The sequence below is a fragment of the Arvicola amphibius genome, chromosome 8, assembly GCF_903992535.2.
Source record: "Arvicola amphibius chromosome 8, mArvAmp1.2, whole genome shotgun sequence".
Classification (NCBI taxonomy): Eukaryota; Metazoa; Chordata; class Mammalia; order Rodentia; family Cricetidae; genus Arvicola; species Arvicola amphibius.
The window spans coordinates 79,194,540-79,201,080 of NC_052054.1; the positions used below are offsets into that span (position 1 = coordinate 79,194,540).

The 6,541-nt window shown below is 44.9% G+C and overlaps 1 protein-coding gene across 1 annotated transcript in view; it reads right to left on the minus strand.

The window, feature by feature from the left end:
• Znf569 (zinc finger protein 569) overlaps nt 1-3,562 on the minus strand; it is a 34,446-nt gene extending 30,884 nt beyond the window's left edge. Inside the window, 2 exon segments of the mRNA XM_038340694.2 lie at nt 1,826-1,987; nt 3,320-3,562. The gene's annotated coding sequence lies outside the window, so the exon portion shown is untranslated.
• Nucleotides 3,563-6,541: the final 2,979 nt, after the last annotated feature.

Consider the following 6,541-nt stretch of genomic DNA (forward strand, 5'->3'; position numbering starts at 1 on the left):
AAACCCCTAACACCTCTTTCCAGTCTCTCAGCTGGGTCAGGCTGGGTCTTCTTCAGCTGCCTATAAAGTTGAAGGAGTGTGGAGAAAAAGCTTGCAGGCTCTTGCCAACCATCTGCTTGCTGGCCTGTCTCTTGTCCAGTTGCTTCTTCCTTCTCTCCTCCTACTAGTGTGAGCATGCTCCACACTAAGGCGTACTCTGCCATCTGAGCCTATCAGCTGTCTCGTTAAGCACATACACATTCCTCCCTCTGTTTTTAATAGTTCTTTCATCCAGTATATTTTGATTTTTGGGGAGTGTGGGGGGTAGATTTCTTAAGAACTATCTGGATTTGATTTCTCCAGCTTTTCTTCTCTAGTTCTCCTTGGCCTCATAATCCACGGAATTTTTTGTTGCTAAATTCAATGACTCTTTCTTGTCTTCAGTACCCTACCTGTAGTGCTTGACAGTTTTCATTAAGAAAGACTCATTTCTAACACATCCGCCTCGTTTCCTCTGACTTTTCTAGCTGGTCTCTGTCAGACATTGTTGCTAATTCTCCACTATCCTTCAAATGTCAATCATTAGAGGAACGCCCAAATCAGTCCTTCACCTCTGTATTTTTCCATCCACTCTAAGTGATCTCATTTATCCTTCGGATTTTCACAATCATTTATATGCTGATAATTCCCCATTCTAGGTCTCTTGAACGTCACACACAGCTGCCAACGTGACATATCACACTTTACACACTATATCCCAAACTAGAATCTCATTAGCTCCTTGAGTAAGATTCGCCTCCATTCTCAAGAACTGAATTCTTAGCCGGGCAGTGGTAGCGCACATCTTTAATCCCAGCACTCAGAGGCAGGTGGATCTCTGAGGTGGAGGCCAGCTGGCCTAAAGACTGAGCTCCAGGACAGTTAAGGCTACACAGAGAAACCTTGTCTCCAAAAACCAAAATAACAACAACAAAATCAAATTCCTTTCTTTTGACTTTAAATATATATTTATTGTTTGAGAAAGTCTTTGCCAAATAAAAAATGGCTGTTGTGACTTTGAAAAAGTTTTGCAAAAGTGAGGTTAAAATGGGATACACGCTTGCTTGGTATAGTGGTATACACCTTTAATCACAATGCTTGGGAGTCAAAGGCAAGTGGGTCTTTGTGAGTTCAAGGCCAGCCTATTCTTATAAAATCAAATTCTTAACCAAATAAACACTGCACTACCTTGCTATCCTTACATTCTGCATCAATTCTGCTTGAACACTGGAGGGAGAGGCAACACTCATTCTCACTACTGCTGCTCTCCATCTGCAATGCCTTTCCCTCGGACCATTTTAAGTTTCCTAACTGGTCTTTCTGCTCCTTCCCTCTCCCTGTCCCCGCCCTTTCTGCATTCCTTTTCCAGCTGTTCAGCCACCAGGGCAGCCAAAGCTGCCATTAAGCAGATAAATTTATTCCCATGTTCAAAATACTCAGTGTAAAAGCCAAAATCATTACAATGAACTGCAAAGCCCAATTTCCTCTGCGCTCCTCCCCTCCACTGAGCTTTCTTCTCACATCTGGAACGTCTTCCTCCTCATTTGTTGCTTTAGCCAGCACCAGCATTTCATCCAGGCAGGCACGAAAACCTCGAAACTTGTAAGCTGCAATTGCCCTGTATGCAGCGATCCTTCCTCGGCTGCACGGGTCCCCACTTCCTTTCCACCATCACCTCCTCATCATTCCTTCCCAGCATCCCCTCCCTGGCTTCACCATCTAAAACTAAATGTCTGATTCTAAAGATCCTCCTATTTTGACTCTTTTCTTAGTGTTTTCCAGCACCTGATATGTTTGGTTCACTTACTTTGTTTATTATCTGGTCTGCGGTGGTGTGGGTGTCATGGTAGCTGAGGGGCTGGTTCTTCTCTTCACAGCTCTCTCCCAAGCACCAAAAACTGTGACTGATAGGTGTCCAACATTCAATCAATTTTCAGTTTCTAAAAGGATTTTCAGCAGAGGAAGAACTCTGGAAACGAAAGCAGAAAATAGAACTTTACTTTAGAAAAACAAATCACAAAATGCTTGATTTTGGTAACAAGTACTGCAAACTCAATTTAAGTTTTTGTTTGTTTTCCGAGACAGGGTTTCTCTGTAGCTTTGGAGCCTGTCCTGGAACTAGCTCTTGTAGACCAGGCTGGCCTCAAACTCACAGAGCTCCACCTGCCTCTTTTTCTTGAGTGCTGGGATTAAAAGCATGCACCACCACTGCCCAGCCTAAATTGTATTTTATAACTACAAAGTTAATAAAGATTACCATCACTTACAGCATGTATTGCTATCTGTAGTGTATCTCGATTCCAATATTACTGAAATGATAGGGATGAATCTATTATTTTAGCAATATTGTAGGATGTTAGAACCCTGCATTAGGAAGAAAAGTTTAGATTGAGGGAGATTTTAATGAGGATTATTACCGTACCAATTTTACTTCGAAAAGCCTACCCAAGCATGGGAGGGAGGAAGAAGTTACATTGGAGCATTGCCAAAAAGTTCTTCATGAACTTGGTTTATAACTTCAAGAGGTTGAAAAGACACAAATCATTCGGGAGACAAATGTATATATGTATACCAAGGAAAATGGAAACGGAAGCCATTTGAAATTGTTGTCGCTAGGTTAACAACATATTATTAAATGAAATGTGGGCTACAGAACTGTATATATGCGCTTGCTCTTTTAAGCCACTATGCTCGTATATGTGCACACATGCAAGCGTTTATATTCACGGAGTGTAAAAACGGCAATTTAACAAGACCTATGTGCCTAGTAGAACTGAATAATTTTTGTTCTTTGGGCTTTTCTGTATCTTAATATTTGGGGAATGGAGTGGGGGCAGCAAGGCGAATGACACAGACAGCTTGTCAATACACGAAAATAAATCGTCAAATACTCAAGCGTTGGGGCTACTAATATTTCGTACAGAAACGCATTTTCCATTATTATAAACAACTAAATGAAGCAAACACGGTCTCCACACATCTACACGCACAATCCTCCCTACCTAACTTCCACCCACAGAGTTTCTCTTTCATTCGTTATCTCAGTCAGTCATGCACGTGTGCACTCATGTTCGTAAAGGCACATAATGGATAACGAGCAAATTGCAGCCACATCACGCACAGGCCATGGCCGCTGCAAACGGCCGGCATCGCCTCCTCCATCCACACCCGGCTCCACAGGGCCCCGCTCCCACCCAGCACAAAGAGTGCCGGCCTCCGGGCTCGCGGCTTCCTGGGAATCACCGCTGAGCCCGGTCACCGGCTGCGATCCCACACCCCACGGGGGAGAAGCGCCACAAACCTGGGTCCGTTAGAAGCTGGGTAGCACTTCCCAGAGGGCCCCGCGGCTCGCCGGGCGGGTCTGGCCTCCGGTGAGCGAGCCGGGAGAGTGCCCAGGTGAGGGCGCCGCGCTCCAGCAGGGGGATCGGCTTAGGCCTGCACCGGCCTAGACGGCCCAGCGTCTTTGGGGCAGCGGCTTCTCTCCGGCCTGGTTTTCACAGCCCCGGTCTGCTGCTTGCAACTGAGAAGAATCCGAATGGGTCCGCCGCTTTCTTGCTCCGGACTACATTTCCCAGAGGCCTTCGCGGCCCGAGACTTGTCGCTCAGCCAAATGAAAAGCAGTCCCAGCCCCTGCTGAGAATCTCAGGGTTCACAAGTCTGGTCTAAGCAGGAAGCACGGTTGAGTTTATTTAGTCCCGACGTGTCTGGTCGTCCAAGAAAGCCTTTCTCTCTAGGTCTGGCTTTTAGACAAAAGCTCCCATTCCCTCAGGGGTCTGAAGAAAGTTCTTGCTTGCTAGAAAGGCAGTTATTCTCCTTATCTCTGGCAAGAGAAACTTGTGGCTCTTCCATTAACACTTCACTGTGGTGCCTTTGGATTTGCCAAGGTCAATGCTAGGCTCCCAGCGGAGCAAGAAAGAGGCGGACCCCCTGGGAAGAAGCGTCGCGGGAAAGATTTTCAGAGCTAAACGGGAAGGGGAGAAAGGAGACTTAGGAGCTGGGGTGGGGCTTGTGAGCAGGGCCTGAGGTTCGGTGCCTTTCAAGACTGCATTTGCAACTAGACCCTCATAACAACTTCACCATCCTCTCTCCATCTTCCCCCTTGCTCTCCACACCTTTTATTCTCTAGTAATCTAATTACAAATCAGATCCGGCAACTTTCCAGCTGCTTGCTGGGCAGTGCATATCTTCTTTGGAGAAACGTACATTCAAATTTACGGCTTTCTTTAAGATGGTTGTAATTGTCTTATTGGCTGGAGGTTTTCATATGTTTTATATATTTATTTAAACCCTTAACAGGAGGGGAGTGTCATTCAGGTGGTAGAGACTTTCCCTTGTGTACAGAAGACCCCGGGATCCATCTCCAGTACCACAAAACAAGCACCTTGGGAGAAACAAAACAAAACAAACAAACAAACAAAAACCCTTATAAGATACGTGCTTCTCAAACACTCACCCACGCTGTAGGAGTGAGTTGTCTTTTCATTGTAGCAGGCTTTTACTTTTAGGCGACCAACCTGCTCCCAATCATGACTCGGAGACTTATTATTCATTATAAATGCTTGGCCTACCTTAGGCTCGTTTCTGGCTAGCTCTTTTAACTTGTTTCTCTTTGTCTACCTTTTGCCTCCTGGCTTTTTACCTTTTATTCTTTCTGTATATCTTCCTTTCCTACTGTCTCCAAGTCTGGCTGGTGGCTGCCTGACTTCCGCCCCGTCCAGTCCCTCTCTCCCTCATTCTGTCCTCTCTTCTCGAGCCTACATTTCTCCACCTACTTATTCTTTCTGCCCACCAGCCCCACCTATCCCTTTTCGGCCTAGCTATTGGCCATTCGGCTTCTTATTAGACCAATAATCAGGTGCCTTAGGAAAGCAAGGTAGAAACAGCAACACATGTTTTCATAATTTAACAAATGCAGTATAAACAAATGTAACACAACCTTACATTGTTAAATGCAGCAGAAATAAAAGTAAAACACCTTCACATAGTTTACATAATATTCCAAAGCATAAACAAATGTAACACATCTCGGGCCAGTTAAAATAAACTTCTACCACATTTCATTTATTGATATACCCTTTGATGCACAAGTTTTTTTTGTTTTAGCCCTAACCCCTCTGGGTTTTTGAGACAGGGTCTCTCTTTGTAACCCTAGCTCTCCTGGAATTTGCTCTCTAGACCAGGACAGCCTCAAACTCACAGAGATCCTTCTGCCTCCACTGCCCGAGTGCAGAGATTAAAGGCCTGTGCCACCACTGTCAGCCAGCTTTATTTATTTCTATTTTCTGTGTATTTTGCTTCCAGGTACCTCCACACCAAGTGCATGCAGTTCATGGAGAGACCAGAAGAGGGCATGGGATTCCCTGGCACTGGAGTGACAAGTGGTTGGAAGTCACTCCAGGTGATTGATTGCTGGGAATTGAAGACAGGTCCTCTTCAAGAGCAGCAAGTACTCTTAACTACAAAGTCATCTCTCCAGGGCTTACTTTAGGTATTACAGTGGACATATTTCCTTTATTAAGCAACATTATTTTGCTTCACATAGAGCATAGAACTCTAAGCAATAGTTTACTTCTTTTTTCCTTGCCTAATAGAAGCTTCTTGAATTTGCCGTTGCTTGCTTTGTGGACCAGACTGGCTTCAAGCTCACATAAATCAGCCTGCTTCTGTTTTCCAGGTACTGATATTAAAGGTGTATATCACAATGCCCAGCCCTACTCCTTATTATTTTGTTGTTGTTTTTGTTTTGTTTTCTGGCTTCTAACCAGACACTACGGAGGAAAATCCCATACACAAAAATATATCCATCATTTTAAACCTTCAACATCTGCCACACTCGTCATGTTGCGCTCCCCACAGATCTGTTCCTATAGCAGCACATTTAAACGTCACGAGTATTATACTGTGAACACAGTCACACAGTGATCACAGAAATGTATGCCTAACCTAGCACATCATGTTTTCCAGTTACACTCGGAGAAACACACACACACACACACAGAGGGTCTGGTATTTATTCTCAAAATCCCAGTTGTGAAAGAATTTTTTCCTAAAGAAAAATGCTATGTGTTCAAATGAAGTGTAGAGTCAGATCAAAAAGATACTGAGGGAGTGGCTGAGTGGCAAAGTGCTCGCTGGCGTGCGTGCTTGAGGACCTGGGCTCCGTCCCGCAGAAAGATCTATGAAAGGACTAGAGAAATGGCTCAGCAATTCAGAGCACTCTGGGGACCGACGCCCTCTTCTGGCCTCTCCTGGCACCAGGCGTGTTCCTGGCGAACAGTCATAAATGTAGGCAAAAACACATACAAAGTAAAAATAAATAAATACTTCAATTTATTTTATGTGCATTGGTGTTCTGCTTTCGCGGGTGTTCTGCTTGCATAGATGTCTGCATACATGTGGTTTGACCGTGGAAAGCCAGTGATAGAGACATTGGGACTGAACCTGTCAGTGCAGCGAAACACCTTGGGGCCGCTGCACTTTCGGTCCGAACTACATTTCCCAATGGCCCCAGCGAGAGCTGGGC